Source organism: Rana temporaria, chromosome 10, assembly GCF_905171775.1.
Source record: "Rana temporaria chromosome 10, aRanTem1.1, whole genome shotgun sequence".
Lineage (NCBI taxonomy): Eukaryota > Metazoa > Chordata > Amphibia > Anura > Ranidae > Rana > Rana temporaria.
This window is the reverse complement of record NC_053498.1, coordinates 8,378,465-8,399,926: the sequence shown is the minus strand read 5'-3', so window position 1 is coordinate 8,399,926 and position 21,462 is coordinate 8,378,465. Positions and strand designations below refer to the sequence as shown.

The 21,462-nt window shown below is 43.2% G+C and overlaps 2 long non-coding RNA genes across 2 annotated transcripts; both read left to right on the top strand.

Moving 5' to 3' along the window:
- The first annotated feature begins 326 nt into the window (after positions 1-326).
- LOC120916268 lies at positions 327-6,183 on the top strand. Its single transcript, XR_005743976.1, has 4 exons — positions 327-385; positions 2,938-2,990; positions 3,279-3,308; positions 5,902-6,183. It is a non-coding gene; the product is annotated as an uncharacterized LOC120916268 (long non-coding RNA).
- Positions 6,184-13,568: 7,385 nt separating this feature from the next.
- Positions 13,569-20,794, top strand: LOC120916269. Its single transcript, XR_005743977.1, has 4 exons — positions 13,569-13,627; positions 15,994-16,046; positions 17,662-17,691; positions 20,514-20,794. It is a non-coding gene; the product is annotated as an uncharacterized LOC120916269 (long non-coding RNA).
- The last annotated feature ends 668 nt before the right edge of the window (positions 20,795-21,462 follow it).

Below are 21,462 nucleotides of genomic sequence, written 5' to 3'. Positions count from 1 at the left end.
ATATAAGGGAGCTGCAACAAACAAGTGATATGTGTATATGATTTTTGTGGTGTGTGTGTGTTTTTTTTTTCTCTTTATTTATTTTCTTTATTATTGTTTTAACTATTATTTTTATTATATTTATTATATAATTTTTTCATGGAGCTTTTACATTTTTTCCACCTGCTCCCTTATCTAATTTTCTGCTCCCTTCTCCACCCTCATTCTCTTGCTGAAGGTCACAGGGTCACGCCTTGTTGTGGGACGGGTCACACATTCTGCCAATCATCAGATACATCCTATGGTTGGCTCCTCCCACCCAGGACACATAAGGGTATAAAAGATCTCCAACAGACCACATTGTCATCTCACTTTATCCTTCCTGATCAGATCCGACATCAGCTCTGTAAGTATGGGAATTCATTCTACAAGGGGGGGACTTTATGTGATTGTATTGTCCTTACTAAGATGGGAACTTGGCTTGGTGTTGGGATTCTAAAATGTGACCATTGTGTGCTATGACCTTTCACAATATTAATGTTTATTGTAATCTATATATATAAAACTCAACGTGTGTGTGTGTGTATGTATGTATGTATGTATGTATGTATGTATGTTCCAGCATCACGTCCAAACAGCTAAAGATATTAACATGAAACTTGGCACACATGTTACTTATATGTCAGCAACAAACATAGGATAGGTGGTTTAACCCTTACCCACCCCCATTTGCCATGGTCGGGGTTTTTCTTTAAAGTCCCATTCAACTCTATGGGAAATACATGTTACTTCATAACTTCCAAACGGCTGTAGATATTTCCATAACACTTGGTCACATGTTACTTATATGTCCACTTAAACTATAGGATAGTTAATTTATCCCTTAACTACCCCCATTTGTGAGGGGCGGGGTTTTTGTTTAAAGTCCCATGCAAATCAATGGGAAATGTATGTTCCCACATAACTTCTGTACGCCTGGAGATATTTCAATAATACCTGGTACACATATTACTTATATGCCAAATAAAAATATATGACAGTTACATTAACTACACCCTTATATAAAAGATGGGTATATTTATATTACTATGATTTCCCTCCCCAAAAGGTTAAGATAGGAAGACCGGGCAACGCCGGGTATTCAGCTAGTGTTGTATATAATAGGACTCATTATAATGGAGCCATTATAGAGCTTAGCTGATCACATGACATGTGATGGTGACATGCATAGGCGTTTGCGCAGTCTATGGCATTAGGGTGTGCACCCCAAAGCTCAAAAACACCTGTATGCATACACGCACATGTAAAAATGTTGTAGGGCAGTGGGCGGCATCAGTAGAGTAGAGCAGGGCTGACTGGGACAAAAAATTGGCCCTGGACTTCATCCAGACTGGCCCACTTTGACAGGTCTCTCCCATGGCAGCCGGTCAACTCCCGCACCCCCCCGGCCACCCAAGCCCCCTCTCCCCCTTCACTAGCCACTAGCCATTCTACTTTATTAGAGTAGAATGACTGGTACTCAGGGCTGATCCTAGGCAGGTGCGTGGGGTGCAGTGCACCCAGGCGCCTCAGAGGTGGGGGCACTGAAGCGCCAAAGTGCTCCCCTGCCTCCTCCTCCTCTCCTTGTCTGTGTCCAGAGGCTGCTCTCTCTGCCAGTCACCGCCGCTGCCACTGTGTTTCCATAGAAACATTTGTAAAGGGGTGGTGTTGGTAAGATGACCACACCCATGTGGGGGGCGCCATAAATATTTCTGCACCCAGGCGTCTGTGACCCTAGGATCGGCCCTGCTGGTACTGGTACTTTTATAGGCAGTACCAGTGGGGAAGCTAGACATTATTTCACCTGGGGAAAGAATCAGTTTGGTGCCCCCCCCCTTATGGGACAAGATTAGGCAGAAGTGAGAAACTCCCAGGCCATAGCTGTTGAGTCAGCTGTCTGTCCCCTCCCCCATGCTCCTCTGTCGTCCCCCCTGCTCCTCTGGTCCTCCCCCTGCTTCTTTGTTCCCCCCCAGGTGAGCGCTGCAGGGAGGGAGAGACAGAGGAGCGAAGGGGGGCGGCGGTCCGCTGTCACTGAAGCCGGCCCACTGAGCCATCGGCCCACCGGGAAACTCCCTGTAGTCCCAATAGCCAGTCCATCCCTGGAGCAGAGGTACTTTTTAGACATGTGCGGTTCGTTTAGTTCCAAAATTTAAATTCGGACACATTTTTGGTATTTGGAAATCCGGATGTATCCGAATTAGAATAGTACCGAATTTAAAACGAATCCGAAATAATGAAATTCGAATTTGGACAAAATCCTAATTCAAACTAGTTTTCGAATACTTTTCGAATTTAAATACTTGTCCCAATTTCCAAAGAGAATAAAATAGAATAGGAACTAAAGGAATCAAATAGAATTTTTTTTTTCTATTCTATTCCTTTAATTTTTTATTCTATTTTATTATTTTTGGAAATTGGAAAAACTATTCGAAAATGATTCGAAAACAAAACTAATCTTGAAAACAAATTGACATAAATAACGAAGCGAAACGTAACAAAACAAATGTTTTCGTTCTGCACATGTCTAATCGTTTTTTATTTTTGTATTATTTTTTATTTTATTTTTTTTTACAATTTTATTTGGGGGGAAATATCAGCAGGGTGAATCTGCACTGCACAGCGTGATTAGGGTGTGCCCGGGCACATCTGGCACACCCCCTGCACACGCCTATGGTGACATGTATTATTGTGCAACAAAAAGGGGGGGCAGTAATGGGATTCATGTATGATTGGACTGTGGAGACTCAATTCACTTACAGGCTCAATTCACGTGTTACTCATTATTTCCCTCTATGCGATTGTTATTTCCGCTCTCATTGCTGCTAATAATAATGGTTTTGGCAAACAGTACAATAGCAATACAATAGCTTAGTACATAAGGCCTTCTGTTATTTATTATGTGTATTTATTATTTCACAGATCAGGAAAGAAAATGATGAAACTCGTCGCTGTACTTTTCCTCTTCTCATTGGGTGAGCTCCCTTCCTAATATTGTTTATTGAATTATTAATATTATTATAATGCAGACTTGTTACAACCCAAATTCCTGAGGACTGGACCCCGACTATCAATGGGGCTCAGTTTCCCGTCCTCCTGGATCCCCAGAGATTTTTCTCCCGGTTCGGGTTTATTTTACGGTGGAGCTCCAATGGAATGGAAATGTTTTTGCACTGAACCCATCTCGTTATTATGTTACAAATTCTTCTAATATATATTATCATTTTTTGTGAAATAATTTAATTTCCTTTCTCTTTCTACAGCCCTGCAATCATTCAGTGTCAATGGAGAACGTAAGTATCTTGTTGTTAGCCGCCTTGCTGAACGGGCCTTTTTCTGACAACATTTTTATTTTTTGCTAGAAGAATTAATTACCCCCAAATATTGTCTTTTTTTTTTTTTTAGCAGAGACCCCAGAGAATAAAACGTCGGTTGTTGCATTATTATATATCACACTGTATTTGTGCAGCGGTTTTTCAAACACAATTTTTATGGGGAAAAAATACACTTTAACCCCCCTGGCGGTATTCCCGAGTCTGACTCGGGGTGAGATTTTCATACCAAAAGCGGTAACCCCGAGTCAGACTCGGGCTCGCCTCGCTGCAGCAGCAGACAAAGTTACTTACCTTGTCCCTGGATCCAGCGATGCCACCGCGCTGTGTGAGCGAGCGTGTCCTCCTGTGCCGCCGATCTCCGTTCCCTGCGACGTTACGACGCACGGGAGCGGAGAACGGCGCCAAATTCAAAAATGTAAACAAACACATTACATACAGTATAATGTAATCTTATAGATTACAGTACTGTATGTAAAAAATACACACCCCCCCTGTCCCTAGTGGTCTGCCCAGTGTCCTACATGTTCTTTTATATAATAAAAACCTTTCTTTCTGCCTGGAAACTGTAGATTGCCCAAAAAAAAATAACGACAGCAACAATTCTGCAACTGAGCACATTTCAGTGATTTTGAGTTGATTACATTATTGAATAATTTTTATTAGAATTATATTATTATTTGTTATAATTATTTATAATTATTTATTATATTATAATTTATAATTTTGTTTTTAAAAATTATTACAGTACTGTATGTAAAAAATACACACCCCCCTTGTCCCTAGTGGTCTGCCCAGTGTCCTGCATGTTCTTTTATATAATAAAAACTGTTCTTTCTGCCTGGAAACTGTAGATTGTCCATAGCAACCAAAAGTGTCCCTTTATGTCAAAAATGATTTTAGAGCAGCTAAAAAAACAGCGATAATAAATTATAATCACTTGCAGAATTGTGCGATAGCGATTTGTGGGGAAATTCGTCAAAAAATAAATAAATAATGACAGCAACAATTCTGCAACTGAGCAAAGTTCAGTGATTTTGAGTTGATTACATTATTGAATAATTTTTATTATAATTATATTATTATTTGTTATAATTATTTATTATATTATAATTTATAATTTTGTTTTTTTTAAAATGTCATACCCGGGATGCCTACTAGACTCTTGTTTGGTCAGATGTAAGTGAGTTATTCCTAAAAATTACAGGCCTACAGTATATAACGCCAAATTTCCTTGCAAATAATGGTACCGCTTTCAGCATCTTTTTTCTGAAAGAATCATACCGCCAGGGAGGTTAATGAATAAAAAAAAAAACTTCCTGCCTAGCCATCGGTTGCATTGGATTTGGTTCCGGGCTTTCCGACGCCTCTGGTAAGCCTCGGAAACAACCAGGAAGCGGCGGGAAGAGGGGGGCACTATTTCGGCCACCTAAAAGGGTGATCTTGCAGTGAATGCGCCGCTGGGATTACTGTTATCAGAAAGCCAATCCTACAACGACATACAGCAAAGTAAAGGGGGGGGATCTTTCCCTTACTAGACTTCCTGCCTAGCCATCGGCTGCATTGGATTAGGTTCCGGGCTTACCGGGAAAAAAAGGTGATCTTGTGGCGAATGCACCGCTGGGATTACTTTTATCAGAAAGACGATCCTACAGCGGCATACAGAAAAGTGTGTGTGTGTTGGGGGGGGCATCTTTCCCTTACTCATCTTCCTGCCTAGCCATCGGCTGCATTGGATTCGGTTTTCGGGCTTACCGACGACTCAGGTAAGCCAGGAAACAACCAGGAAGCCGAGGGAAGAAGGGGGGGAACCACTCCGGCACCTAAAAGGGTGATCTTGCGGTGAATGCGCCGCTGGCATTACTGTTATCAGAAAGCCAATCCTACAACGACATACGGCAAAGTGGGGGGGGGGGCATCTTTCCCTTACTAGACTTCCTGCCTAGCCATCGGCTGCATTGGATTCGGTATTCGGGCTTACCGACGACTCAGGTAAGGCTGGGTTCACACTACGGTTTTCCCGTCCGTCAGCCGCATACGATTTCAGTATCGAAAACGTACGGGCCCGGACGGGAAAACGTATAGATAGAGAATGCATTGCAAATCGTATGCACCCAGATGCATCCGGGTGCGTACGATTTGCTGGCAAAACGTTTTTTAAACGTACGCAAAACCGTGTTCAACCACGGTTTTGCGGTCGTTTTTAAAACAGTATGGCAACCGCATACGTTTTCCTTTAACATTAATGTCAATGGAAAACGTACATATGTGCGGTTCCATACGTTCCTGTCCGTTTCAGCCGCATACGTTTTTTCATATAAATCGTATGCGGCTGACGGACGGGAAAACCGTAGTGTGAACCCAGCCTAAGCCAGGAAACAACCAGGAAGCCGTGGGAAGAGGGGGGTCACCACTCAGGCACCTAAAAAAAGGGTGATCTTGTGGCGAATGCGCCGCTGGCATTACGTTTATCAGATAGCCGGCCGCCTTATGAAAAAAAAATATGTGAAAAGTGAACTGACTCTTCTTTCTTTTTTCTTTCCCCCCCCCAAAGAGTGTGGAGCAAATGAAGTCTATTCTAAATGTCGATCCCCCTGTGAGCCGACCTGCAATGAAGGTCGTCGTCCATGCCCTATGATCTGTCTTTATGGGTGCGTCTGCAAACAGCCATACGTCCGCCGATCAAGCGCTGATAACACCTGCGTTCTGCCAAGCGATTGCTAGAAATAAAACATGAACAACATGGCGCACATTTCAGGGGAAGGAGATGTGAAATGGAATTCAGAAGCATTTTACCGTGTCATGTGTTTATTTTTAATAAAAATAAATAAATAAATCTCTGCTTGTTTATTTCATATATATACAGTATATTAACCACTTAAGACCCGGACCGTTATGCAGGTAAAGGACCAGGCCCCTTTTTGCGATTCGGCACTGCGTCGCTTTAACTGACAATTGCGCGGTCGTGCGACGTGGCTCCCAAAGAAAATTGGCGTCCTTTTTTTCCCCACAAATAGAGCTTTCTTTTGGTGGTATTTGATCACCTCTGCGTTTTTTATTTTTTGCGCTATAAACAAAAATAGAGCGACAATTTAGAAAAAAATAAATATTTTTTACTTTTAGTTGTAATAAATATCCCCCAAAAAATATATATAAAAAAATTTTTTTTCCTCAGTTTAGGCCGATACGTATTCTTCTACATATTTTTTGTAAAAAAAATCGCAATAAGCGTTTATCGATTGGTTTGCGCCAAATTTATAGCGTTTACAAAATAGGGGATAGTTTTATTGCATTTTTATTAATATTTTTTTTTACTACTAATGGTGGCGATTAGCGTTTTTTATGTGTGACTGCTACATTATGGCGGACACATCGGACAATTTTGACACATTTTTGGGACCATTGTCATTTTCACAGCGAAAAGTGCTATAAAAATGCACTGATAACTGTGAAAATGACAATGGCAGTGAAGGGTTTAACCACTAGGGGGCACTGTAGGGGTTAAGTGTGACCTCATGTGTGTTTCTAACTGTAGGGGGGCGGGTCTGGACGTGTGACATCATTGATCGTCTTTCCCTATATCAGGGAATAAGGGGGTGTTCGGTTCGCACCAGAACCTGCGAACACACCAAAAGTTTGTGTGAACTTTAAAACCCCGTTAAAGTCTATGGGACTCGAACGTTTGAAATCTAAAGTGCTAATTTTAAAGGCTAATATGCAATTTATTGTCCTAAAAAGTGTTTGGGGACCCGGGTCCTGTTCCAGGGGACATGTATCAATGCAAAAAAAAGTTTTTTCGGGAGCAGTGATTTTAATAATGCTTAGAGTGAAACAATAAAAGTGAAATATTCCTTTAAATTTCGTACCTGGGGGGGGGTGTGAAGTCAGCATGTGAAAAAGCGCATGTTTCCCGTACTTAGAACTGTCCCTGCACAAAGTGTCATTTCTGAAAGGAAAGAAGTAATTTAAAACCGGACTCGCGGCTATAATGAATTGTCGGCTCCCGGCAATTCAGAGAGAATTCATTCATAAAAAATAAAAAAAAAGCGTGGGGGTCCCCCCAAATTCCATTACCAGGCCCTTCAGGTCTGGTATGGATATTAAGGGGAACCCTGCCATCAATTTAAAAAAGAAATGACGTGGGGTTCCCCCCAAATATCCATTCCAAACCATTCTGATCTGGTGTGGATTTTAAGGGGAACTCCACCCTAAAAATGTTTAAAAAATGGCATGGAGTTCCCCCAAAAATCCACACCAGACCCCTTATCCGAGCACGTTAACCTAGCCAGCGCCCCCCCCCCTCTCCTGAACCGTACCAGGCCACATACCCTCAAATGGCCCTTTAAAAGCTACTGTATGGGCGGAAGTGATGTTTTGATGGTATGGAGATGGGTGGGGTCATATATATTTATATATTTATATTTATATATTTAACACACACAGACAATATTTTTACAATTTTTTTTGCAGTTTTTTAGGAGCCCCTCTGGGGGCTTTAGTGAAATATCAGGGGTCTGTTTAGAGAAAGAGACTGAGGACTGAGATTCACCAAGCATCAGCAGCACTGGTGAACAAATGGGAAGTGCTCTGTGCTGAGAGCAGCTTCCTGTTTATTCCCAAACTGAAGCATGGTAAACAGTTTACTATGGTTCAGTTATGAATGAACACAGTGATCGTTACTAGGGGGTCGGCAGGAAGGATATTGGTCTATCCATCACCTTTTTGTGACATCATATATTTAGACCAGCGCAGTAACAAATTTTTTTTGCTTTTTCATCCAAACCTCTTTGAAGGTTTACACAGTACTGCAGCAGGCCATTATAATATAATTTTTTATTCATTATATATTCGTTTGCGCCGGTGACAACCACTACTTTTTATCCATCACCTGCCCACAATTGATGAGTAGATCACAATTAAAGGGTTGCCAACCCCCCAGATTGGGGTGTACCCAGGCACGCCCGACACACCGTGTGTATACTCCTACGCAGGGCCGCCATCAGGGGGTATAGGCAGTACACCTGTAAGGGGAGCGGATGGCAACCCCCTTTAAAAAAAAAAAAAAATATATATATATATATATATATATATATATATATATATATATATATAATATATATTTTTTATTTCTTTTTTTTCTTTTTATTAAAGGGCCCAGAGGGGTCCCCAGGGCCCCGGATGGCTACCCCCCCTTTTTTTATATATATTTTTCTTTATTTATTCTTTTTTTGTAAAGGGCCCCCCCCCCGCTTCTCAATTCACGGCAGCCCCCCCCCCCCCGCCCCGGTTCTCTGCTCCAGGGGGCCCATGCCTGAAGCTGTGTAAGGGGCCCCATAATTCCTGATGGCGGCCCTGCTCCTACGGGCACTATAAATAGGGGATTTTTATTTTGCAAAAAAATAAATAAAGAATTTGATAAAAAAAAAAAAAGGTGAGTTTTTCCAAACATAAATTATAAGTCACTCCTGTGATATCTCCACTTTTCCGAAATTATTGTTCATTTTACAAACCTGATCTTATCTTTTGTTACATTTTACATGAGTGCCGTCAGTTTTCCCCAATACAATTCTTCTATTCAATCTACAGAGGCGATATCAGCCCTCCCCCCGTCATAATTTTTCCAAAAATATCTTCTGAGATGGACATACAGACATCATTGATCACAAAGTTTGCCATACCCCTATTATTTGAACTACAAAGAATTTGTTTGCGCAAATTAATTGCTAAACCCCAAAACATTAAAATAATAAAAAAACATAGTGTATATATATATATATATATATATATATATATATATATATATATATATATATATATATATATATATATAGACAAATATATATATATATATCTATATCTATATAGAAATATATATTATTGGAAGTCACGTGACCAGTGACGCAACGCGTTGGGTGGAGCCTTGTGATTTCAGTTCCGGTGGTGTCTAACAGAAGTAAGGTGTGGAGGCGAGTGTGTCACTACTCCCTTTGCTTTTTACTGCGTTTTTTTTATCCTTACTTGATGTAAGCAGTTTTCCTACTAAATACATTTTACTTTTCATTTGGCAATGTGCCATCAATTGCCGCCACTGTGCCATCAAATGCCATCAAATGCAGCCACTATGCCCATCAAACGCAGCCACTGTGCCCATCAAAGGCAGCCACTGTGCCCAGCAAACGCAGCCACTGTGCCCATCAAAAGCAGCCACTGTGCCCATCAAACGCAACCACTGTGCCCATCAAAACGCAGCCATTGTGCCATCAATTGCCGCCACTGTGCCATCAAATGCAGCCACTATGCCCATCAAACACAGCCACTGTACCCATAAAATGTTGCTACTGTGCCCATCAATTGCCGCTACTGTGCCCATCAATTGCTGATGGATTGGATATAGGATCGGACTCCAATATAGGACCTGGCAACCACCAAATCGCCAAGATCCCACATAATCATAGTACCATATACTTACCAACACTTATCAGTATCCACATAACATGAAATCCATTGGGGGTCTAAGCACCAGAAGGAATGAGGTAGAAGGCAGTGTGGTGCTCAACATTTTTTGGGGGGGTGCAAACAAACTGAAAAAAAAACCTCATAAATTGCAGCCACTGTGCCCATCAAACGCAGCCACTGTGCCCATCAAACGCAGCCACTGTGCCCATCAAACGCAGCCACTGTGCCCATCAAACGCAGCCATTGTGCCATCAATTGCCACCACTGTGCCATAAAATGCAGCCACTGTGCCCATCAAACACAGTTACTGTGCCCATCAAATGCAGTTACTGTGCCTATCAAATGCAGCCACTGTGCCCATCAAAAGCAGCCACTGTGCCTATTAAATGCAGCCACTGTGCCCATCAAACGCAGCCATTGTGCCATCAATTGCCGCCACCGTGCCATCAAATGCAGCCACTGTGCCCATCAAACACAGTTACTGTGCCCATCAAATGCAGTTACTGTGCCTATCAAACGCAGCCCCTGTGCCCATCAAAAGCAGCCACTGTGCCCATCAAATGCAGCCACTGTGCCCATCAAAAGCAGCCACTGTGCCCATCAAGCGCAGCCACTGTGCCCATCAAACGCAGCCACTGTGCCCATCAAACGCAGCCACTGTGCCCATCAATTGCCGCCACTGTGCCATCAAATGCAGCCACTGTGCCCATCAAACACAGTTACTGTGCCCATCAAATGCAGTTACTGTGCCTATCAAACACAGCCACTGTGCCCATCAAACGCAGCCACTGTGCCCATCAAACGCAGCCACTGTGCCCAGCAAATGCAGCCACTGTGCCCATCAAAAGCAGCCACTGTGCCCATCAAACGCAGCCACTGTGCCCATCAAAAGCAGCCACTGTGCCCATCAAACGCAACCACTGTGCCCATCAAACGCAGCCATTGTGCCATCAATTGCCGCCACTATGCCATCAAATGCAGCCACTATGCCCATCAAACACAGCCACTGTACCCATAAAATGTTGCTACTGTGCCCATCAATTGCCGCTACTGTGCCCATCAATTGCTGCCAGTGTGCTCATCAATTGTCGCTACTGTGGCCATCAATTTCTACCAGTGTGCCCATCAATTGCTGGCACTGTGCCCATCAATTTCTGATAGTGTTCTCATCAATTGCCGCTACTGTGCCCATCAATTGCTGTCAGTGTGCCCATCAATTGCTGACACTGTGTCCATCAATTGCTGCCAGTGTGCCCATCAATTGCTGACACTGTGCCCATCAATTGCTGCCAGTGTGCCCATCAATTGCCACTACTGAGCCCATAAAATGCTGCCAGTCTGCATCCCCCGCCCCCCGGCACTTACCTGGTCTCAGAGGGACAGCGGTGTCCTCCACGCTCCTCAATGTCTTCTCCAATTGTCTCTTACCGTCCTCTGTTATGATTGGACACCTGACAGGCGTCCAACCACAGTGCCTGTCGTTTTAACAGCCAATCAGGTAAAAGGTAACAGACCTGAGGCGGTTCAGTGTTAGGAAAGCGAATATTCATTCAGTGAACTGCGAGCGCCCAGCATGGCGCCGGCTGTTCACCTTTTTGAACGCCTATTAGAGCCTATGGGGCAGATCCACAGAGAATTAGATGGGCGCAGCGTATCAGAGATACGCTACGCCGCCGTAACTTACCTGGTGTTCTTTCGAATCCTCAAAGATTTTGCGCTGTAAGTTACGGCGGTGTAATGTATTTCTGGCGGCGGAATTCAAATCGGCGATTAGGGGGCGGGTTTAATTTAAATGAAGCGCTGTGCCCATCAATTGCTGCCAGTGTGCTCATCAATTGTCGCTACTGTGGCCATCAATTTCTACCAGTGTGCCCATCAATTGCTGACACTGTGCCCATAAATTGCTGCCAGTGTTCTCATCAATTGCCGCTACTGTGCTCATCAATTGCTGCCAGTTTGCCCATCAATTGCTGAGACTGTGCCCATCAATTGCTGCCAGTGTGCCAATCAATTGCTGACACTGTGTCCATCAAGAGCCTATGGGGAAGATCCACAGAGAATTAGATGGGCGCAGCGTATCAGAGATACGCTACGCCGCCGTACCTTACCTGGTGTTCTTTCGAATCCTCAAAGATTTTGCTCTGTAAGTTACGGCGGTGTAATGTATTTCTTGCGGCGGAATTCAAATCGGCGATTAGGGGGCGGGTTTCATTTAAATGAAGCGCGTCCCCGCGCCGAATGAACTGCGCATGCGTCGTCCCGAAATTTCACGTGCATTGGGCTAAATGACGTCGCTAGGACGTCATTTTTTTAACTTAGACGTGAGTTACGTCCATCCCGATTCACGGACGACTTACGCAAAAAATAAAAAAAATTCAAATTTCGACGCGGGAACGACGCCCATACTTACTGTAACATGGCAAGTCTAACTATGCGTCGCAAAATACCAGCTTTAACTATACGCCGGAAAAAGCCAACTAGAGACGACGTAAGAGAATGCGACGGCCGCGCGTACGTTCGTGGATCGACGGAAATAGCTAATTTGCATACCCGACGCGGAAAACGACGAGAACTCCACCCAGCGGACGCCAAAGTATTGTATCTACGATCCGAAGGTGTACGAAGCCGTACGCCTGTGGGATCAAACCCAGAAGCCGTCGTATCTTGGTTTGAGGATTCAAACTAAAGATACAACGCGGGTAATTTGAAAGTACGCCGGCGTATCAGTAGATACGCCGGCGTACTCGCTTTGTGGATCTACCCCTATGGCTCTAATCAGGTGCTTCCAAAAAATACCTCGTCACTGTAATTCAGGTGCCGTTGTATCTTGGTTTGAGGATTCAAACTAAAGATACGACGTGGGTAATTTGAAAGTACGCCGGCGTATCAGTATATACGCCGGCGTACTCGCTTTGTGGATCTACCCCTATGGCTCTAATCAGGTGCTTCCAAAAAATACCTCGTCACTGTAATTCAGGTGCCCGGCGCCCGAAAAGGGGCCAGACACCTGAATAGGGGGCGGGAGCGGCGACCATAGATAGATTTATGCAATGCATGAGTCTATCTATTGGTGATAGACAGGTGGCAGGAGAGAGGGGGCGGCGCCCATGCGCCCTTTATGGACGCACCGCCACTGGTAGAAGGTCTGCCTAACCAGTTTCTCCGTTATTACACCAGTTGTGTCAGAGGCTAAAGATAATTACATTTGGCCTCTGGTGCAACTGATGAAGTACCAGCGAAACTGGTTAGGCAGACCTTCTACCACATTGTATATGGAAACCAAAATGGATCATGTAAGAGATATTGTGAAACTTTGAAGAAAAATCCGACTGTGACATCCATGCATTGCTACATATATGTACGAGACAGGACTATTCCTAACTTAGATATTCTGGGTCCCGATATTTAAGCCTACACAAAAGGGGGAGCATTATAGATGCCCAGGGGGACGTTGGTTTTATTGTATCCTTTTCAGGTCACTTGGCCAAATGTCCTACTGTAGAAATTATAAGATACTTGTGTGATAAATATGTTTTTTATTTTTGCACTAATACTTACAGGCAATGGACATGTTTCTCTGCTGCCTTTTGGATTATTTTATTTTTTTATGGTTAATTATATATGAAATATTAATAGGCATATCCTCATTGCTGAAGGTCACAGGGTCACGCCTTGTTGTGGGACGGGCCACACATTCTGCCAATCATTAGACACATCCTATGGTTGGCCCCTCCCACCCAGGACACATAAGGGTATAAAAGATCTCCAACCGACCACATTGTCATCTCACTTTATCCTTCCTGATCGGATCCGACATCAGCTCTGTAAGTATGGAAATTTATTCTACAAAGGGGGGGGACATTATGTGATTGTATTGTCCTTCTAAGATGGGAACTTGGGCCCAGATTCTGAAAGGACTTACGACGGCGCAGCGCCATGTACGCCGTCGTAAGTCCTAATCCGACCCGTCGTATCTATGCGTCTGATTCTTAGAATCAGTTACGCATAGATATCCATTAGATCCGACAGGCGTAAGTCTCTTACGCCGTCGGACCTTAACTGCATTTTTTTTTTAACCGCTAGGTGGTGCTTCCGTCTAATTCCGCGTCAAGTATGCAAATTAGCTAGATACGCAAATTCCCGAACGTACGCGCGGCCGACGCAGTAAAGTTACGACGTTTACGTTAGGCTTTTCCCGGCGTATAGTTGCCCCTGCTATATGAGGCGCAGCCAATGTTAAGTATGGCCGTCGTTCCCGCGTCGAAATTTGAAAAAGTTACGTTGTTTGCGTAAGTCGTCCGTGAATGGGGCTGGACGTCATTTACGTTCACGTCGAAACCAATGACGTCCTTGTGGCGTACTTTGGAGCAATGCACACTGGGAAATTCCACGGACGACGCATGCGCCGTACCGCAAAACGTCAATCACGTCAGGTCACAGTAGTTTTACATAAAACACGCCCCCCCTGATCCAAATTTGAATTAGGCGGGCTTACGCCGGCCGATTTACGCTACGCCGCCGCAACTTACGGAGCGAGTGCTTTGAGAATACAGCACTTGCCCGTGTAGGTTGCGGAGGCGTAACGTAAAGCGGATACGTTACGCCCGCACAAAATTACGCCGCTGGAGGAGAATCTGGGCCTTGGTGTTGGGATTCTAAAATGTGACCATTGTGTGCTATGATCATTATAGTCATTATAGAGCTTAGCTTGTCACATGACATATGATGGTGACATGCATAGGCGTTTGCGCAGCCTGTGGCATTAGGGTGTGCACCCCAAAGCTCAAAAACACCTGTATGCATACACGCACTCTAAATAAATGTAAAAATGTTGTAGGGCAGTGGGCGGCGTCAGTAGAGCAGAGGTACTTTTTAGACATGTGCGGTTCGTTTAGTTCCAAAATAAAAATTCGGACAAATTTTTGTTATTTGGAAATCCGAATTAGAATAGTACCAAATTGAAACGAATCCGAAATAATGAAATTCGAATTTGGACAAAATTCAAATTCAAACTAGTTTTCGAATACTTTTTCGAATTTGAATACTTTTCCAATTTCCAAAAGAATAAAATAGTATAGGAACTAAAGGAATCAAATAGAATTTTTTTTTCTATTCTATTCCTTTAATTTTTTATTCTATTTTATTATTTTTGGAAATTGGAAAACTATTCGAAAATGATTTCGAAACAAAACTAATCTTGAAAACGAATTTAACAAATTGACATAAATAACGAGGCGAAACATAACAAAACAAATGTTTTCGTTCTGCACATGTCTAGTAGTTTTTTTATTTTTGTATTATTTTTTATTTTATTTTTTTACAATTTTATTTGGGGGGAAATGTCAGCAGGGTGAATCTGCACTGCACAGCGTGATTAGGGTGTGCCCAGGCACACCTGGCACACCCCCTGCGCACGCCTATGGTGACATGTATTATTGTGCATTATTCTGCAACAAAAAGGGGGGGGCAGTAATGGGATTCATGTATGATTGGACTGTGGAGGCTCAATTCACGTGTTACTCATTATTTCCATCTATGCGATTGTTATTTCCGCTCTCATTGCTGCAAATAATAATGGTTTTGGCAAACAGTACAATAGATTATTACATTAAAGGGGTTGTAAAGGTAAAAAAAAAAAAAAATTTCTAAAGGTAATTTTTTTACTTGAAAAAAAATAAAAACACCTGCAAGACAGCAAGACAAAGCCATAATGAGCTAGTATGACTACCATACTAGCTCATTATGAATTACTTACAGTACCTTAGAATCAAAGCCCCCGAAGCCGTCCTCATCTCCCGCTCCGGGGCTGCAGGCATCTCTTCACAGATACCCGGAAGGTTACTTCCAGGAATCGCCGCTCCGGCACTGTGATTGGCCGGAGCGGTGATGACGTCATTCCCGTGCATGCGCGCGGGAGCCATCAAATACGGCACTGCTGTTTTTCTGAATAGGTTTTTTACTGCGCCCGCACCGTTGTCTACGGCGCGCATGCGTTGTAGACAACGGTGTTCATCTATTGGCAAATATCTCCTAAACCGTGCAGGCATAGGAGATATTGCAAACACCTACAGGTAAGGTAAGCCTTAATCTAGGCTTACCCGTAGGTGTAACTTCCGGGTGGGGGGGGTTTACAACCACTTTAAGCCTTATGTCTTAGTAAATACCCCATTGTATATTTATTATTTCACAGATCAGAAAAGAAAATGATGAAACCCGTCGCTATACTTCTCCTCTTCTCATTGGGTGAGTTCCCTTCCTAATATTGTTTATTGAATTTGTATTATTATTATTATTATTATTATTATAATACAGACTTGTTACAACCCAAATTCCCGAGGACTGGACCCCGATTATCAATGGGGCTCAGTTTCCCGTAACCCTGGATCTCCAGAGATCAACAAATTTGTCCCAGATCCCATTTTTCTCATGAAATGTTCCAGGTTTAAAAGACTGACCACATTCACAATGCAATACAGCGGAACCTCGGATTACGAGCATAATCAGTTCCAGGAGAATGCTTGTAATCCAAAGCACTCGCATATCAAAGCGAGTTTCCCCATTGAAGTCAATGGGAACGAAAATAATTCATTCCGCATTGACTTCAATGGCATACAATACTGCATGTGGCCAGAGGCGGGGGGGGCGCCGAAAAGACTCAAAGGCCAGAAAGGCTCGAGGACAGTTCGGCTGACCTTGGTAAACCTCAGAAAGACTCTGGGGTAGATTCAGATAGAATTTACGCCGGCGTATCCATAGATACGCCGCGTAAATTTAAATCTGCGCCGGCGTATCTACTTTCTGTATTCAGAAAGCTAGATACGCCGACATTAGCCTAAGATACGACTTGGCATAAGTCTCTTACGCCGTCGTATCTTAGGGTGCATTCTGACGCTGGCCGCTAGGTGGCGCTTCCGTCGTTTTCAGCGTAGAGTATGCAAATTAGCTACTTACGCCGATTTACAAACGTACATGCGCCCCGGCGGTAGTTTTTTACGTCGTTTGCGTAAGTCGTTTTCGTCGTAACGTTGCTCCTGCTGTTAGGAGGCGCAGCCAATGTTAAGTATGGACGTCGTTCCCGCGCCGACTTTTGAATTTTTACGTTGTTTGCGTAAGTCGGTCGCGAATACGGATGGACGTAATTTACGTTCACGCCGAAACCAATGACGTCCTTGCGACGTCATTTAGCACAATGCACGTCGGGAAATTTTAGGGACGGCGCATGCGCAGTAGGTTCGGCGCGGGAACGCGCCTAATTTAAATGATCCACGCCCCCTACCCGGATCATTTGAATTAGGCGGGCTTGCGCCGGGGGATTTACGCTACGCCGCCGCAACTTTACAGGCAAGTGCTTTGTGAATCAAGCACTTGCCCGTAAAACTTGCGGCGGAGTAACGTAAATGTCATACGTTATGCCGCCGCAGATTTGCCCGATTCTACGTGAATCTGGGCCTCTGTTCCCGAGCCTTTCTGAGGTTTGCCAAGGTCAACCGAGCTGTCCTCGGCCTTTCCGTGCATTTCCGCGATCGGCGCCGTTCGGCTCTGGCATCCCCCTACCTCAGGCCAAACGCGGTACTGCATACCGCTTTGGCCTGAATACTGCTGGTTTTGAGAGACAACACTCGCAAACCAAGTTAGGAAATTTTTAAATACAATGCTCGTATTGCGAAACGCTCGTTAACCGCGAGACTCGCAATCCGTGGTTACACTGTATATGTTTTATTGTTGCTTTTAATTTACATGTACTCTGTTCCTGGGAATCATTTCATCACTGATCCCATCTCGTTATTATGTTACGAATTCTTCTACTATATGTTGCCATTTTTTGTGAACTAATTTAATCTCTTTTATATTTCTGCAGCCCTCTATTCATTTGGTGTTGATGGATTCAGTAAGTATTTTTCCTCGTTGTTGGTTGTTACAACCTGTTTTTTCGAATTCTAATGCCGCGTACACACGATCATTTTTCGGCATTAAAAAATGTAATTTAAAATGATGGTGTGTGGGTTTCACATAATTTTTCGGGTTCTGAAAAACGACACTTTTTTTTTTTCCGCGCATGCTGCATTTTTTTAACAACGTTTTAAACTATGTCGTTTTCGGGTTGTAAAAAATGATAGTGTATGGGCTAAAACGACGTTAAAAACCCGCGCATGCTCAGAAGCAAGTTATGAGACGGGAGCGCTCGTTCTGGTAAAACTAGCGTTCGTAATGGAGTAAGCGCATTCATCACGCTGTAACAGACAGAAAAGCACAAATCGTCTTTTACTAACACGGAATCAGCTAAAGCAGCCCCAAGGGTGGCGCCATCCGCATGGAACTTCCCCTTTATAGCGCCGTCGTACGTGTTGTACGTCACCGCGCTTTGCTAGAGCATTTTTTCAAAACGATCGTGTGTAGGCAACGTCGTTTTAATGATGAAGTTGGAAAAAACAACATTTTTTTCTACATGCCAAAAAATGACGTTTTTTTTTTCATGCCGAAAAATGATTGTGTGCGTGCGGCATCATAGTTTTAAACTTTGGATAAGAAAAGTTTTCAAATTCTAATAGTTTTCCAATTTCCAAAGAGAATACAAAAGAATAGAAAATAAAAGAATAGAATAGAAAAAAAAAAAAAATATATATATATATATATAATAGAATAGACTAGAAACAAATAGAATACAATATAAAGAATATAACCATCTTCTAAAAAAAAAAACTTCAAATAATAGAATAGACTAGAAACAAATAGAGTAGAATAGATAAAAATACTGACAATTGCGCGGTCGTGCAACGTGGCTCCCAAATAAAATTGATGTCCTTTTTTTCCCCACAAATAGAGCTTTCTTTTGGTGGTATTTGATCACCTCTGGGGTTTTTATTTGTTTTTTTTTTGCGCTATAAACAAAAATAGAGCTATAAAAAAATATCCCCAAAAGATATATAAAAATAATTTTTCCTCAGTTGAGGCGGATACGTATTCTTCTACATATTTTTGGTAAAAAAGATCATAATAGTTTTTTTTTTAAATGGTTAGCGCAAAAGTTATATCGTCTACAAAATAGGGGACTATTTTATGGCATTTTTAATAAAAAAAATTTTATGTCGGCGATCACCGATTTTTATCATGACTGCGGCATTATGGCGGACACATCGGACACTTTTGACACCATTTTGGGACCATTGTCGTTTTCACAGCGATCGATGCCAAAAACTGCACTGGTTACTGTGAAAATTACACTGGCAGTGAAGGGGTTAACCACTAGGTGGCGCTGTAGGGGTTAAGTGTTCCCTAGGAACGGTTTCTTACTGTAGGGGGGCGTGTCTTGGCTTGACACGGCACTGATCGTCTGTTCCGCTGACAGGGAACAGACAATCACTGACATGCCACTAGGAAAAGGTTTGTTTACACTTACATCTCCCTGTTCTTCAGCTCTGTGACCCGATCACGGGACCCTGGCGGTGATCGGGTCCCGCGGGCGCGGTCACGGAGCTTCGGACCGGGTTGCGTGCACTTCGCCGGCGGCGCGCGACCCGCGGCTGTACGTGCCTTTGCCCAGCCGATGCTGCCTTGCCGACGTAAATAAACAGGCCGCGTCGTTAACCACTTAAGGACCCATTCACGCCGATATACGTCAGCAGAATGGCACGGCTGGGCACAATCACATACCTGTATGTGTCTCTTTAAGCCCAGCCTCCGGCGCGCGCATGCAACCCGGTCCGAAGCTCCGTGACCGCGCCCACAGGACCCGTTGACCTGACCGCCGCCGTTGTCCCGCGATCGGTCACTGGAGCTGAAGAACGGGGAGAGGTGAGTGTAAACACACCTTCCCCATTCGTCACAGTGGCACTGTCATTGATCGACTGTTCACTGATATAGGGAAAGGCGATCAATGATGTCACAAGTCCAGCCCCGCCCCCTGCAGTTAGAAACACATATGAGGTCACACTTAACCACTTAACCACTCCCAAACTGCAATTGTAATTTTCACAGTAAACAATGCATTTTTATAGCACTTTTTGCTGTGAAAATGACAATTGTCACAAAAATGTGTCAAAATTGTCCGATGCGTCCTCCATAATGTCGCAGTCTCGAAAAAAATCGCCGATCGCCGCCATCAGTAGTAAAAAAAAAAATAATAAAAATGCCATAAAACTATTTGGTAGACGCTATAAATTTTGCGCAAACCAATCGATAAACGCTTATTGCAATTTTTTTTACCAAAAATAGGTAGAAGAATACGTATCGGCCTAAACTGAGGAAAAAAATATGTTTTTTTATATATTCTTTGGGGGATATTTATTATAGCAAAAAGTAAAAAATATTGTGTTTTTTTTTTCAAAATTGTCGCTCTATTTTTGTTTATAGCGCAAAAAATAAAAACCGCAGAGGTGATCAAATACCACCAAAAGAAATCTCTATTTCTGGGGAAAAAAAGGACGCCAATTTAGTTTGGGAGCCACGTCGCACGACCGCGCAATTTTCGCTTAAAGCGACGCAGTGCCAAATCGCAAAAAGGGGCAAGGTCCTTAACCTACATAATGGTCCAGGTCTTAAGTGGATAAATAATGAAATAAAATCATTTGAAACAAACTAAAACACAATAGGCAAATTTTTGGGGGATTTTCATATTTTTCTTAATTATGTTTTTTTTATAGCTATAAAGATAAAAATATTTTATTAATGACCTTTCACGGCCTAATTCTCTTCCTGCTTTCTTCCCCAAAGATTGTCCACCAAATGAAGTCTATTCTCACTGTGAGGGCCACTGCCAGAAGAGCTGCCAAGAACAAGGACCATTGGTGTGCCCTAGAATCTGCGTAGGCGGTTGTGTCTGCCAATCGCCGTACATCCGCCACTCACGCAATGATAATACATGCGTTCTGCCAGCGAATTGCTGAGGAGTTACCTAAAACATGAAGACATTTCAGAGATGTGAAGTGGAATTAAGACGCATTGTATCGTTTCATGTGTCTTTTTACGTCTAATAAAAAATAACTAAAAAGATTCTCATTTTTTTTTTTTTATTCCACATATTCATCCTTTATTTATCGGTGTGTGAAAAACACAGAGAAACTTTAGTTTGACATCACCGTCCTCCGTCTACAGTCCGCCATACAGTCTAATAAATAATTAAAACAATACAGTGAAACCTCGGATTACGAGCATAATCTGTTCCAGGAGAACGCTCGTAATCCAAAGCACTCGCATATCAAAGCGAGTTTCCCCATTGAAGTCAATGGAAACAAAAATAATTTGTTCCGCATTGACTTTAATGGGATGCAATACCGCATGCAGGCCAGAGGCGGGGGAGGCACCAGAGAGCCTCGGAAACGGAGGGTAAGGCCCGACCTCCACAAACCCTGGAAAGGCTTGGGGTCGGAATATTTCCATGTCTTTCCGAGTCTGAGTATTCCCGAACGGCGCCGTTCGGCTACGGCGCCCCCACCTCAGGCCAAACGCGGTACTGCACACCGCTTTAGCCTGAATCCTGCTCATTTTGCGAGACAATAGTGAGTTAGGATTTTTTTCAAATACAGTCGCTCGTATTGCGAAACGCTCGTTAACCGCGTTACTCGCCATCCGAGGTTCCACTGTACATTCTAGAACCAACAAGTATGCTTCTTCCATTGTTCTTCTATTATCGATCCAACTTAAAGCGGGAGTTCACCCATAA